Source organism: Dama dama, chromosome X (genome assembly GCF_033118175.1).
Source record: "Dama dama isolate Ldn47 chromosome X, ASM3311817v1, whole genome shotgun sequence".
Classification (NCBI taxonomy): domain Eukaryota; kingdom Metazoa; phylum Chordata; class Mammalia; order Artiodactyla; family Cervidae; genus Dama; species Dama dama.
Window position 1 is genome coordinate 128,331,329 of NC_083714.1, and position 17,149 is coordinate 128,348,477.

Sequence of the window (17,149 nt, forward strand, 5' to 3'; positions counted from 1 at the left end):
TTTATTGGGAATTTTTATTGTAAGTCTTTCTGTCTATTGCACTACACTATATTTTTCCAGGAGACTTTACATGTATTTAGGTGATTAGATATTATTAAAACATAGGTATTCAAGTTTATAATTCTCTTCATGGCATCTGTTGTTTACTGTCATGTCCCCTCAAACGCCCCCTTGTGTCAAAATTATAACATTTTCAATACTACTTTCCCTACATATTTCATTGCTTAATTTTTGTATCTGTATGTTTAACATGGGCTTTCCTGATGTCTCAGTGGTAAAGAATCCACCTGCCAATGCAGGAGATGTGGGTTCAGTCCCCAGCTTGGGAAGATCCCCTGGAGAAGGAAATGGCAACCCACTCCAGTATTCTTGCATGGAGAATCTCATGGACAGGAACCTGGTGGGCTACAGTTTATGGAGTTGCAAAAGAGTTGGACATGACTTAGCAACTAAGTAACAACAACATTTTTTAATGTATCTGCAATTTCTCTAAGGTAACATAACCATCTAAATTGTATCTTATATACTTAACCTGTAGGTTCTATATAATTTAGTGGATAGTCCAACATTTAAAGCCTGAATTGAAATGCTAACTTTATAGTATGATAAGTTTATATTCAAATTATGATTACTTTTATACTTTGAAATCTTCTCAATTTTCTATCTATATGTAAACTAATACCCACTTTAAATACTGTAGTTTTCTAATACATTAAAATATGCTTAAGATTAAGTATTATGGCAATGTTACATATTTCTCTATACATTTCTTTTAAAATTTTGCCCATGCTCTTCTTATGTGTATATTTGTTCAGATAAACTATAGAGAGTAAAGGACAGGGAATCCTGGTGTGCTGCAGTCCATGGGGTGGCAAAGAGCTGGACACGACTTAGTGACTTAACAACAAACTAAAGAATCCCTATTGTCAAGATCAGAAAAAAATAACATACCATTGGGATTTTTATAGGAATTGTGTTACATGCATAAACTGATGAGGTATAATTATCATCTTTATAATTCTAAGGCATCCATTGGAAAAACAGTATGTATCTCCATTTAACAATTCTAAGATTCTGCTTAAAGTTTCATAATTTTCTTCATGTAAGTCTTGTACATCTGTCATTAAGTTTGTTCTCTGGCTTTACATTTGTTTGATGGGAATAGAATATTTGGTTTCACTTTACTTCTAATTAGTCATATTTGTTGACTTTCAAATTGTGTTATTTTAACATTTGTTTCTGAATGCCTTTTTGATATCATCGAGGAGAGCTGCTCAGATTGTATAATGTAACATTCTAATATGCTGATTTCATACACACTGCCATATATGTGGTATGCCGTGGAGCTGTCTGCATCCTCAGTATTTTAATATACTTAATTGAATTCAGTTTTCTAGCTTAAAGATTGTATACTTCAACATCCTTTATTTTTAATTTTAAATGAGTATTATTAAGAAAGGCAAATATTCTTTGTAAGTTTAAATGTTTTGCCTTCTTCATTATCATCTCAGGAGCTCGCTCAGGACTGCAAGCTACAGAAATGTTACTGATGCCAACAAAATGGTTATGTAGAGAAGGAAAGAACGTTCACAGCAGAGGGACATGCAGTAACATTTCTCATATGGCACACCGGTTTATATCACTGTTTCTACAATCACATTAAACACATCCTCCTCCTCCTCATCGCAAAGAGCCACTCCTATCAGCCTATGCTTTTTCTGTTAACTGGTCTCAGGCACACTAAGTTTAAAAAGCTCACAGGCCCCTTCCCAACCTTCAACAAATCCACAAATTCAATCAATTCTTCCCTCATGATCCATTTCAAACCTACCTTTGAATGTTCTCTTTTGCTGCCAGCATCCTAGACAAGGCTCATGTTACAATAATCTGGCTTCTTTTATCATAATACTCTAACACAGGACTTCCCTGGTGGTTCAGTGGCTAAGAATCTGCCTGCCAATGCAGGTGACACTGGTTCTATCCCTGGTCTGGGAAGATCACACATGCCATGGGGCAACTAAGCCTTGTGTGCCACAACTACTGAAGCCCATGCACCTAGAGCCTGTGCTCTGCAACAAGAGAAGCCACCACAATGAGAAGCCAATTCTGATGCTTTTTTTTCCGGGCTGGGTACTAATGTTGTCTTAGAGAGTAGCCCCTTGCTCACTGCAACTAGAGAAAGCCTGCATGCAGCAACAAAAACTTGGTTTGACCATTTGTTTTTTCTGAATCCTCAGTAACTGGATTCCCTTCACTGTTCCCTGATCATATTTGATTACTTTCTACCATTGTTCCTGCAGCCAATCTTCTAACTTCACTGACTTTGCCTGCAGCCTAGTTTTCAGAGCTCCCCACTGAATACAACTGCTTGAGCTTCTGCCAGCTCTGAAAGGCCTCGGCCTCTGCCAAGGACCAGGACCAGTCAACTTTGATCTTAGAACTGGTTTGGATTCTTCTGTAACATAACCGCCCCCAGTTTCACGTCAGCCTTTGACCTTAGGAAAACAGTCTCAATCTTGGTCCCATATTCAAAACACTGACCTTGGCTTTAGCCTATGGATGTCCCCAGATCACTTAAATATTATAACATGAGCAATCAGTGATTGCTTAAAATAAAGAAAGAAACCTCACTTTTGTTTTTCCAAGGCAACTCAGTGTTTTACTTGTGTTGAAAGAGTAATTAACTTCTTGCATGGCAGAAACAATTGATGTTCTATGTAAACGTTTCTACACTGCTTCTTACTTTTTGACCAGCCTTACCAATATTTAAAGAACTGGCTTTGAACTTAGAATCCTTAATTTCATAGCAAAATTTCATTAATTTTTAAAAATTGTGTTTTATTTTTAATTGGAGGATAATTACTCTACAATATTGTGATGGTTTCCACCATACACTAACATGAATCAGTCATAGGTATACTGATATATACTCCTCCTAAGCCTCCTTCCCATCTCTCTCCCCATCCCACTTCTCTAGGTCATCACAGAGCACCAGCTTTGGGTTCTTTACATTACACAGCAAATTCTCACCAGCTATCCACTTTATACATGGTAATATATATGTTTCAATACTACTCTCTTAAGTTATCTCACCCTCTCCCTCCCCTACCATGACCATAAATCTGTAAAGAAGCTGACGTGTTTAAAACAAATGGCTACACAGAGTCACTAACCAGATTCAGTAATAAAAAAAAAAAAATTGCAGTTTTCAGTTTCCTGAAATAAGCATCTCTCATGATTCCGCCAAGAGAATCAATCAGCCAAATGCTTTCATTTGTGAATGTTACAATTGTGCAAATTTTTACTTCAAAGTAAGTGCTTAAAACAATATTGCAAATCCCCATGGACAGAGGAGCCTGGTGGTCTACAGTCCTAGGGGGTCAAAAAGAGTCAAACATGTCTGAGCGACTAAGCACAGCACAGCATGGGATGTAAGACACCAAGAGTGAACCCTGATATAAACTATGACCTTTGGGTGATTATGATGTGTCACTGAAGGTTCACTGATGGTGACAAATGTACCACTCAGTGCAGGACACTGATAGTGGGGGAGGCTGTGTGTGTTGAGGGGATGGTGGATAGATGGGAACCCTCTGTGCTTTCCACTCAATTTTTCTGTGAATCTAAAACTACTCTAAAGAATACAATCTATTTTTGAAAAAGAAAAAAATACAACATTGCTAATTAAAAACTGAAAATGTCAACACTTTCCATTGTATTTTATTATTTGAGACTGTTTTATGTCAAACATACAAATAAAACAATGAGGAACTTTTCATTTCTATGGTGATACTTGAAAATCACACAGAATTTAATCATGCCTACAAAAATGCTTGTTGGAAAACTGACCTCAAGTATCATAGTCCGTGCTTAGTCATGTCTGACTCTTTGCAACCCCATGAACTGTAGCCCGCCAGGCTCCTCTGGCCAAGGGATTTTCCAGGCAAGAACACTGGAGCAGGTTGCCATTTTCTTCTTCAGGGGAGCATTCTGACCCAGGGATTGAACCCGCATCTCTAACATCTCCTATATTGGCAGGTGAATTCTTTGCCACTCTGCCACCTGGGAAGCCTCTCAAGTGTCATGAAAACTTTCTGATCTGACACTTTGAGGTTTATGTTGCTTGCATTTTCTTCTGTGTGGCAGAAATAGCAAGACTTTTCTAATAACCATCAACATTGATAGAAGATGTCATTAGTGCCAAGCTTTTTTACAGCAAAAATATGTAGCCACATTTTGTATGTCTAAAAAAAAAAGTGGTATTTGGTCGTAATGCAGAATAGAGAAACGGACAAATGACAGCCGTGTAACCCCTAGAATTTTACATAAAACTCTACTCTTCGAATAACGTTTTTCCTAAAATGTCAAGCATTTATTTTGACTTACAAAGTCTGTTTTCCCCCAAGGGTAATTGAAGGCTGTTAAGGGAAATGATTCTGCATCAGTTCAAAGCTTCTCATAGAGCCTTGGTGAACATGCCCATTTCTCAATGCTTTTTGGCATCACTGAATCCACTGGCCAGTCAAGCCAGCCTGTTGTTGGTCCAGCTTATTAGAGGCAAGGAAATAGATTCTGAAGAAATCAGCATATTCAGGATGCTCTGAAGAGCTTCCTGTCAAAAGCCAGGCCAAAGTCTTTGAGGAAAAGCCAAGAGTCAAAGCCAGGTAGACCAGAAAGAGGCATCAAGTCCAGAGAGAGAAGCAGGGTCATAATGGCAGAGAAAGAGCCAAGAGTCAGAAGCCGGGTAGATATTGAATTTGAGTGTGATCAAATGGAGGCAAACAAGACAGCCTTGGCACAACTGCTTTCCAAACAGGGCGAGATCAACATGGATACCAGTGCTCTTCCAATAGCTACCACTGATATTTGCAGAAAAGGCACTACAGCAGTAGCTTCTAATATGAGACACTCCATTTAGATGACCACTTATGGAGAAAAGGTTACTAAAAGAAAAAGGAAACTGTTCCTTCCAATAATGAAAGAAATTTTTTTAAGGAATTAAAGATGAATCAGACCACACAATACACTCTGCTGTATCCATGACTCTATTGATAACACTGACTTACCTACAAATCCATAATGCAATCATAACATATGGTTATAAGACCCTCAGGCTTTACAGCATTCTGAAGTACTTTCATAGTCATTGATGAACAAATTACATTTCAAGTAATTTGGAAGTCAACTGTAATCTATTTTCTTAAATGAGAAATTAAGTTAATTAAACATTTTTAACTGCCTATTTATTATGTACAACTGAATGATAGATATGGTACTTTTCTTAATCAGAGTATTTTATTCATCACACCAATACCATACAACAGAAAGTTTTCCGATTAGACAGAAATGTAAAGATAGGACTAAACATGAGGAATAATTCTTTATTTCTGCTCTGAAGTTACAAAAGTAATACTCAACATTTGTTAAACATGGACTAAGTACCAGGTACTATTTTATATACTTAACACAAATTGCCTCCTTTAATCTGAATAGCGGTTTGACTTAGTATTTACTATTATTATTCTACAGTTGAAAATAAGGTTAAAAGTGTTGAATAACTTGGTCAACTTCACAGAGCCAGTAAATAAAGGATTTATCAGTCTTTATAGACAGACAAGTAGGAGATACATACAGAGGGATAAGGTGATAGACAAAAATAAATATTCCCACTCATTTTACATATTTTAAATGGCAGACTACATCACACCCAACTTAAAATTGAGAAATTAAATAGGACTTAGAGATTAAAATAATTAGCTAGGGTAAAGAATGGAAATAGAATTAATCTTTGGCCTTAATTTAGGCTAAACTACATGAAATTCCCAGTACTTTAACATTTTGACCTACAAAAAGGGTCCTCATATGACTTAATCTAATATATCCTTTACAAAGCACTTACAAGCACAATTACACTGCCTGAATATTAGAAGTCCTATTACCCATATTACCACTTTCTGTGAAATTACTAATTTGGGTTGATATCTAAATTATTCATTTGGGCATGCACAGAATATTAAAAACTATTTAAAATTCAGATAATATCTATTACTACGATGACTTGATTCAAGTAGTAACTTAGTAATGATATTTAAAATAATCTTACATTTTACCTCAAAATTTCAAAATATTTAAAAACCAATACATAAATCCCAGATCTCTGTGATGTGAGCAAGCTCTTATAATTATTCTTCACAGCTTAGAAGCCAAATCATGAAAAAATTCAAGTGGCTTCCTGCTCATCCAATGAGTCAGCAGTGATAGTAACAGCCCGAGTTACAGAACATTATTTATTCTGTGCCATACAGTCAACTTCACAATGTCACATCAGGGGACATATTTTGTTTGGCTTTCATATAATAACTGATATCCCTCCAACACTATTCTACCTAAGTGAAAATATTAAAAATAATTCGGTGATTATAAGTAATGAATGAGCCAGATGAAAACAATAAAACACTGGCAGTTCAGTTTGACTCATCTGCAGAGCAGAACCACAGCTGGTGTCCAGCAGCACCATTCTCTCCAGTGCAGTTACAGCCACCTGCAATTGCTCTGTCTCATTTTATTCACAATCTTCCACTTGGCCCACTTCCCTTTTAGACTTGGTCCATAGTCAGGTTAAGTGAAATGTCTTGGTTCCATTAACACTCACAAGTCATTCTGCATTTGTGAACTGTCAAATGTCTGAATTGTTTCATATTCTATTTGGCCAACACGGCATTCTAAACTTAGTACCTCATTAAATGTTATTTGAATAAAGGACTCTCTCATTATGCAAAGAGGAACTAGAAATACTGAGATGCCAGCAGGCCATAAAAGTCAAGCAACTGAATTTGTCATCTATTGAAATGCCTGATCAAAAGCCTGAGAAAAGTGTCACTTCGTGGTGACTTCACCAGCCTGTTTCACTCATGGTAAGAGGTTTACACTCAGCAGAAAATACTTGTATTATACATAAAATTTTCCCTTCACATGGTCCTCATACACAAAAATTTCCATTATCCCAATTTAGTTAAAAAATACCAGTCCTAGACAAAACAATTCAAATTTCAATTACCACAGTATATTAACTGTGAGAAATTGACTAAAGTACAAACCAAGATGCTAGCTCTTCAGTTCACAGATCATTCTGGAAAATAGCTTTACATAATGATTAAGGACAAATCAAGTCCCTTCTTTTGAATCTGTCAGTGATTAGTCACTGAGCATCTATTATGCAGTTCACACACATAGCAAAGTGTATAGATGTGTTGCCTCCTTGTTTCCCCATGATAAATCCATGTGACATTTTTTTAATGGATATTCCAAATAGGGAATTGGGTAACAAAATGTAAGTGCAACAAAGAAACAAAGTTTGTTGTACACCTGAAACTAACACAACACTGCAAATCAACTATACTCCAATAAATTTTTTTAAAAAATGAAAGTGATATTAGAGCATGGTTCCCATCACACACAAAGCCTTTGACCAATGAAGAGGTAAGAAACAGCCTTGTGGTTTAAGCCCCACCTCCCCCCTTAACTCCGTACATACACATGAGCAAGTTACTTAACCCTCCCTACCTGAATATCCTTACAAAATACTCAAAATATGTCCTACCACACAGAGTTGCAGTAAAAATAAACCCATTAGTATGAAACAAACAAACAAAAAGCCCACGAAGTGATAACCCTAGAAGTGAAATTCAAATAGAACATAAATAGATTTATGAAAGAAATAGTTGACTATGGGAATGGTATCACCACCAATGAAGGGACTCTCAAGATGCAGTCAGAGGAAATGGGAAAGGTGAACTTAGTGATATAATCAAGAGCAGTGGTGGTGACAAAAAGGATGCTATGGTCCATGGGAAATGATGCCAACAATAAAATCTTCACAAGAGTTCTAGGGAATTCTTGGATATATTTCATGACACTGAATGAACAAGGAATAAAACACTGGGAGTTGATCCACTCTTAGAAAAAAAAGTATGATAATTCACCAAAGCATAGAAAAGACTCTTGTCTTGTGATACAAGTTACATGATAAGAAGAAAGCAAGGACTATTCAAACTGCTTTTGATTATTTGTTAAAGAGAAATGTAAGACTTTTAATTATCAATGTCTCCATTTTAAGTAACAGTACTACACAATTATTATTATTTTATTTCCCTACACATTTAAACTGAAAATAAGAGAGTTTTAATATTTTGGTATGAATTTTCAAAGGTCTGAGAATAATCATAATTTTCTCAACTGATTATTAAGTTCATTTTGCATGATTTCGCACTATACAGTCATTTTTAAGGTTCTGTACTAGTCTGAAAAGACACAAAGTGAGTACAGAGTAGTTTTTAGGGGTCAAAAATCAATATTGTGCTAAGAACTAGAAATTTTGCATTAAAACAAATGGATACATTTAAAAATTATCTGGTTGAAGGCATGAGAGAACCATCAAAGCAATGATGACTATTTTGGACATGAGTAGAGATCCAGGTGAGAAGAAATTCTAGGGAGCTACAGAGTCTCTGGAGCCCCAAAAGTGCTCAGGACCTGAGTATTGAATGAGTTGGTGAATGAATAATGAAGGAAAGAATTGAGCTTCCAGCTATTATTATTACCCAGGTTAGGAGAGTAGTGTTAAACAATTATTCTTTGTGCAATATGGAAATCTCCAACAAGGGTTCTCAACTTACCAGAAATAGAAGCAGCTGGTAAATTACCCTACGGACAACATCATCAACTGGTAGGGCGGGGAGGGGGCAGAAGTCACAGAAAGTTTCATTAAAGAGTGTCAACAGTAAAGACAGAATGACAGTTTGAGTCCTGATTTCTCATCTGATATTCTGATTACTGTCTACCATCAGTATGCTTTAAATAAAGAAGCAAATATATTCCATTTTGAAGACACAATTCACTAGGGATTCACCCATATGTGTACATAGAAGAAACGTGCCTATCACCGTGGAAACTGCCATGATCTTCCTCTCCTGTTCCAATCCCTTATTAAATGAAATGATCTTTGTTTCCTGCAACACCAGAGGAAGACCATAGCCTCTGAGGCTCACCACTTCTAATTTGAGTTCAGCACTTTCTTCCTATGACTTAATCATCAGTTCAGAGTCTGGACCTGAGAAATCAATGAGCAGCAATTAAATCATGGCTCTCAATTCTCTACCCTCTCTGTACAAATTCTGACTCAAACTGTCTAACCTTTAAGCAAAACCAATCCTTAATGCTTTAAGTTCATTGTTATACAAGCCCACATATACTTGAGCATATAAGTGGCTGGTGCCTGAGTCTGAGGAGGAGCAATGTGAAACACATTTGAAATAAAAACGTAATAACTCAAGTCAATTTTAGTTATCACTTCAATAGTAGTCAAGAGATTTTTAGGGAAAAAATGACTTCCATATGATATCACATTTTGACACTATATGATAAATTGTAGTTTCACAGTCTATATACTTTGATGACTCTCTTTGGTTAGCTTAGAAATAAATCCAAATAACTTTATTAGGGAAAGAAGTAAGGAAGGATTTTTCCCTTTTAAGTTCCCATGCTTGTACTGCAACATTTATCTGAGAAAACCCTAGGGAGAAATTAGAGGAGCAAAAGTACACTCTTCTAATAGAAACAATAAATGCTACATTAAAACAACACATTTTTAGTAAAATATGTAATATATAGTATAATATACAGAAATTAGTATATCATATGAAAACACTGAGAGAACAAAATTTATGCTTATAACTTTTAACAGATGAAGAAACTAACAAATTACTGTGTTCTTAGATTTTCCTTGAATAACCCCATTAATTTGGGTTCTATTTAAGTTGTATTCCATAGATCTTGAGTTCTAACAATGAGAGAGTAGGTTGATTCAGAGCAACTCTTCTACCAAGAATAACCAGAAAATGTGGATAAAATCACTGCAGGTGGTTTCTGCAGCCATGAAATTAAAAGATGCTTGCTACTTGGAAGAAAAGCTGACAAACCTAGACAACATATTGAAAGGCAGAGACATTAGTTTGCCAACAAAGGTCTGTATAGTCTAAGCTATGGTTTTTCCAGTAGTCATGTATGGGTGTGAGAGTTGGACCACGTAGAAGACTAAACGCCAAAGAATTGATGCTTTTGAGTTGTGGTGTTGGTGAAGACTCTTGAGAGTCCCTTGGACTGCAAGGAGATCAAACCAGTCAATCCTCAAGGAAACCTGTCCTGAATATTAATTGGAAGAACTGATGCTGAAACTGAGCTGACTCTTTAGAAAAGACCCTGATGCTGGAAAAGACTGAAGGCAGGAGGAGAAGGGGATGACAGAGGACGAGATGGTTGGATGGCATCATTGACTCAGTGGACATGAGTTTGAGAAAACTCTGGGAGATGATGAAGGACAGGGAAGCCTGGCATGCTGCAGTCCATGGGGTCGCAGAGAGTCAGACATGACTGAGCAACTGAACAATAACATGGATAAAATGCTTAACAAAAATACACAGCTATTCAAAGGCATTAGAACACTACCAATGTGGTGAGCATTTATAAAACTAAGATCCAGAAAGTGGGTCAGCCTGGAATTTGGTGCCTCACAAAGAGGTAAAGTGGATTGAATCTCTGTTTGAAGACATAATTCCTGATAATTTTCCTAATTTGATGAAGGTCATCAAGCCACAGATTAAAGAATATGAACTTCTAGCAAGACAAATTCAAATAAAATTATCTATAGAAATATTGTAATAAAACTGATGAAAGCCAAGACAAAAAAGCAAATCTACTAAGTGTCCAGAGGGAAAATAATATATTATCTTCTAAGGAGTAAAAATAAGACTGAAAGCTGACTTCCCAACAAAATGAGAGAAATCAGAGAACAACGGGATGATGGGACCAAAGTACTGAAAGAAATGACTGCCAATTTGTATTTCTATTTCCAGTAAAATATTCCTCAAAAATAAAAAATAAACCCATTTTCAGACAAAGAAAACACAATTCATCATAAACAGGTCCTCCCTCCTAAAGAAAGAATTACCAAGGGAGTTTTTGTTTTCAGCATAATAAAAATGATGCCAGTGGAAATCTCAAAGATGCAACAAGAGGGAAAGAGACATTCAAAAAATAAGAGGTTATTATGAAACATTTTAAGTTAGTGCATTTTAAAACTATATGCTATGGACACAATTTCCTTGTAAAACAAAATTTACTGAAACTACCACAAGAAATGGAAAATATGAGTATCTCACATCATTAGGAAAACTTCTGGCTCAGATAAGTTTGATCAGTAATTATACCACACATTTAAGAAGAAATAACATGCATTTCAAACCAAGTATTTCAAAGAACAGAGGGGAAAGGGAATTTATTTAACTCATTTTATGACCATCATAATTCAGATACCTTAACACAACGGAGGTTTTATAAGAAAGGAAAATTAAAGGCCAATTCTCATAAATATGGACACAAAAATATTAAACAATGCATTAATAAATCAAACCCAGTAATATATAAAAAGGATAAACTATTAGGAGCACAATGAACTTATTAGAAGAATGCCAAGTTGGTTTAACTTTGAAAATTGATCAACAAAAGCTACTATATTAAAAGAGTAATTACACAGCTTCTCAATACATGCAGTGAAGGAAAAAAAAAACTTATAACCCAGAAATAGAGGGACAAATACCTAATTAGATAAGTTATTTGGGGAACAGTCATTATATTTAGTGATACAATGAGGATGATCTTCCTCTGATAAAGGGATAAAATAAGAATGCCTGTTAGCACCTCATCTAGTCAGTATTATACTGGAAATTTTAGTCAGTGCTAACAAGGAAAGAAAAAGAAACACAAATCACAAGAACTGGAAATAAATAAATAAAATATTTGCTATTCAAGGTAATGTTTCTTTAGGAACTCCAAATGAGAGTTTGGAGGGAGTACACACACACACACACACACACATATATATAAAATCAGTATCAAGTATACATTAGAATTATTATAATTTAGTAAGGTCTCAAATGTAAGATTAATATTTAAAAGTCATTTGAATTTCTATAAACCAGGACAAATAAGTATAAAAGAACATTTTAAAGCCAATACTGTTTGCACCTAAGTGTAAAATTTGGATAATCTTGTCAAATTCTATAAACCTTGTCAACTTTCACAATAGGGACTTCCCTGGTGGTCCAGTGGTTAAGACTTCAAGCTTCCATTGTAGAGGGCATGGATTTGATCCCTGGTTGAGGAACTAAGACCCCACATGCCATGCAGTGCAGCCAAACAAATAAATAAATAAATAAATAATAAAGCCAATACTTTGCATTTCCACATAAAATTTAGAGTAACCTTTTCAATTTCTTGGGATTTTGATTGGGATTGTATTGAATCTGTATATCAATTTGAAGACATTTTCTAGTAAGTTTTCTATTCCATGAACATGGGACATATTTACATTAATTCAGCTATTCTTAAATGTTTAATGTGATGCATTATTATTACTATACAAAAATGTCCTGTTTTATAGAGGTATTAATATTTATATAGAAACATTTCACATCTTGTGTTAAAATCGGCCCTAACTATTTTATATTTCTTGATGCTATTTTATTTTTGTTCAGTCACTAAGTCATGTCTGACTCTGTGACCCCATGGACTGCAGCATGCCAGACTTTCTTGTCCTTCACCAACTCCTGGAGTCTGCTTAAACTCATGTCCACTGAGTCCTTGATGTTATCATCTATTTCTATAAATTGTTAATTTTCAATTGTTCAGTCTATAAAAATAAACTGTTATACATTGACTCATTATTCTGAAACACTGCTGAATTCGTTTATTAGCTCTGTTTGCTATTTTGTAGATTTTGTTGATGTTCTGTACAGTGCAATGATTTTGGACAAAGGCATTAAAACAATTCAATATGAAAAATATATCATTTTGACCAACAACCCTAGAATAACTGAATATGTATATATTGAAAAAAATATCATGAAGCTTTGTTCTATCTAAAATATAACAACTAATTCACTATTGATCATAGACCTAGCTATATAGGCTACAAATATAACTTCTTGAAGAAACTACTAAAAACTATCTTCATATAGCTGAGGGCCACAGTGCTTATTAAATAGGACAACACAGGCATTAACTATAACACAAGGAATTTATGAAGTGGGCATCATTTTTGAAAGAATTTTCTTCATCAGAAAACATCACAAGAAAATATACACACACTGGGAGAAAATATTCACAAAGCACATATCAAATAGAATTTGTATGCAGAATATACAAAGCATTCTACAATCCTAAAAATCAATGAAAAAACTGAGAAAAGACAAACAATTTACAAAGATATTTACAAAGGTATATAGAAAATAAGCATGTGAAAATACTGAATATCATTACTGAAAAAAAATGGAAATTAAACCCACAATGAACTACTACTTCAGATCGGCTAGGTTGGCTAAAATAAAAGGGATAATACCAGCACATACACCAAGCTGAAAACCACCAAATGCCCATCAAGAGTAAAATGGATAATTAAATTGCAATAAATTTCATAAAGGAGCACTGTACAACCATCAGCATAAATGATCTACAATTACATGTACTTATATGCATGAGTTATTAATAGTATATTGGGCAAAAGAGTAACCACCAAGAGGAGAACATACTATATGATTCTAGTTTTATGGCAAAAATAATTTCTGCTGGTAAAAATCAGCATAAGGGATATACTTAGGGATATAGGTGCTTGTTGGGAGAACAGTAAGGTCTTTTGGTAAAGTTCTTTTGCTTGGCATGGGTGCTGGCTACACTGGTGTGTTCAGTTTGTGGAAGTTCCTCAAGCTGTACATATAAGATATGTTCAACTTTATGTATGTATGTTTTACTTGTACGAACAGTTTTAAAAGCTGTTTTGAACCAATACTGCTTATAATATAACAATAAAAGAGAGATAAATCAAAATAATGTAAGACCCCTACACAAAAATACTCTTACTAGAAGTTAAAGAAGACCTAAATAAATGAAGGAATGCATTGTGCTCATCAACTGGAACACTAAATGTTGAAAGACATCAATTCTCCTTCAAAATGATCTGTATCTGTGTTATTATAAACCTAGCATCTGTGGAAATTTATTTGTGGAAATCAATAAACGTGTTCTACATTTCACATCAAAATGTCAAGAGTCAAGAAAATCCTTGGGAAGTCAAATAAGTTGAAGGAATTACTCCACTTGCTATGAGGACTTGTTATGAAGTTTCAGTAATTAAGAGAATATGTTATTCTCCCAGGGATAGCCTATAAAACTATAGAACATAATAGAAAGTACCTAACAACAAAACATAAATGGACACCTGCATAGTCAAAAAGGTGAAACTGAAATGGGGACGAGATCATCTTATAACAATAAATGATACTGTGTCAATTTGTTAAACACATGGATAGGGGGAAATATTTGCAACCACATAACTGACAAGGAACTCATACCATAATATGTAATAGATACAGAATCATTGTAATGTAAAAATAATTCCTACATATAAAAAGATATAGACCCAGAAGCTGATGTTAAAAGGGAAAGAGAAATGAAGAGACCCTTTTAAAATGATCCCAGAGTAGTAAATAAACATAAATATTTCTCACCTTCATTTGTAATCATTGAAGTGCAAACTCAGACTTCAGTGGGATACTATTACACACTCACTAGAAATGCTAAAATTACAAAGTTTGACAACTCTAAGACATACATATGTGATAACTTTAATGCACTACAGGTGGGAGTATAAATTGGTACAATTTTTAATATCTACTGCAGCTGACCATACTCACACACTTTGATCTAGCAGTCATGCTCTTATTACTATAACCAAGAGAAATAGATACATAAGCCCCTGAAAAGTCATGCTCAAGAGCATGTGCAACAGCAATATTCAAAATAGCCAAAGATGGGGACAATCCAAATGTCCTTTAACAGTAAAACTGACAAGGAATCCGGTGAAATCATTTAATGGAAAACTGAATAGCAAAGAAAATGAATGAACTACTTCCACATGCGACATCATGGATGACTCTCACAAAGTTGAGCAAACAAGGCCAAACAGAAATATATATGTATATATATCCCTGGAGAAGGAAATGGCAACCCATTCCAGTATTCTTGCCTGGAAAATTCCATGAACAGAGGAGCCTGCTGGGCTACAGTCCATGGGGTCGCAAAGAGTCAGACACAGCTGAGCAACTTAGCACATCCAGTATCCAGGTCTGAATTTAATGAGCAAAATAACTATTTAGGTAAAAGGTAAGGGCCTCTGAAGTGAGAGAGAGGACAGAAGAGAGGGAGGAAGAAAGGATGGATGGAACATGGTTCAGCGGAGCAGCTTCCAGAACATACACACCATACCACCCCCTTTATAACATAAAGTTCAAAAATAGGCAAAAGTTACGCAGACATAACCTAGCAACTAAACAACAATGGTGGAACTAATACATAAGAAAAGGCTGAAGGAGGGTTTCAGAGGTGCTAGTAAATATTATTGACTTTGGTAGTGTTTACATATGTGTGCCCAACTTGCGATAATACACTGAGTTAGACACTTGCTTTCTTTCTTTTCTTTGGCTGTGCTGCTTGGCATGTGACATCTAGCTCCCCAACCAGGATTCAAACCCATGCTCTCTGCAGTGAAAGCATGGAGTCTTAACCAGTGGACCACCAGGGTACCTACTTTCTTTTTGCACATTATAATTTAATAAAAGCTTATTAAAACATAGTTCATAAAAATTAAAATTACGGTTTTGAGGTAGGTGTTTACCTTTGCAATTATTAAAGCAATTTTCACAGCAATTTGTTACAAAAAAGAGCAGGAGAGGTATTTAACATACTGAAAAGAACAAACTGTTTTTTAAAATGCTTGTAGTCCCTATATGGAATAAAATGCTAATTAGTAAATATTCTGATGTGAGCAATTTGGCACAACAAAAAATAAAAACGCTGTATATGATGACGAGTTACTGTGTTTTTCTGAAAGTAATAAAGCTCCATTAATTTTAATTATATTTTAGAAATCAGATTTTCCATTAAATCAAGCTGGCCTCTCTCATTTGCCAGGACTAAATTTTGATGCATTTGGGTATTTCTACACATCATTAATGTGGTGAATGAAACCAACTTTGGTAAAATTCAGACAAGTTGGTCTGTCTATGCAATTCTGACATAAGTCATATTAATATTTCTCTTCTGATTTACTCTCTTTTCTAAGTCTTTGGTTGTCTTTGTGTGTACATCATTTCTATGTGGGGAAACTGTTAACATTTAAAATGTCATCTTTAGATCACACGTGAAGTGACTTGTTCTTTGTTAACATTATAGAAAACAGAACACTGAACTAAAAGCCAAGCAGTGTGCTCTGCCCTGAACACATGGGTGATCTTGGATGAATCAATTTTACCACATCAGGCCTGGTGGCCACGCATGTAATATAAAGAAATGAAACTCTGACCTGCTAGTGTTTAAGGAGCCTACACATCTATTCTGGTTTTGCCTTTTGCTATTTGACAATGAGGATAGTGAGAATACTTGGAAAGACTGAAGGCATAAGGAGAAGAGGGCAGCAGAGGATGAGATGGTTGGATGGCATCACCGACTCAATGGACTTGAGTTTGCGCAAGCTCCAGAAGTTAGTTATGGACAGGGAGGCCTGGCATGCTGCAATCCATGGGGTCACAGAGAGTCGGACACAACTGAGTGACTAGACAAAAACAAACTGAGCATTTACTAAAAGACATTGTGATTCTTCTTCCCCTGTTCTACTTGACCCTATTTTGACTGACAGGATGCTTGTATTACTTTCAATTCAAGGCACATGACCCAGGTTTTCTCCAGGCTGAGTTCCTAAGGGATTCTTCCAAGCAGTGAAGCCAACAAGTGTAATGTCTAGGACGACAAACTACATTATTTGAAAATCCCACTAATTTGAGCAGAGAGAATAGGAGATGCAGGACTGCAATACCTAGAAACCTCATTAAGTATGCTAGCTTATGTTCACATTTTTGTACATAACTCATATTCACCAAATGACATTACCCCTCTGTCTCCCACAAAAATCATTGCCAAACTTGGTCCTAAACCCTACATCTAGATCTCCAAAAGAGAGACACCTATCCTTCCCAACAAATAC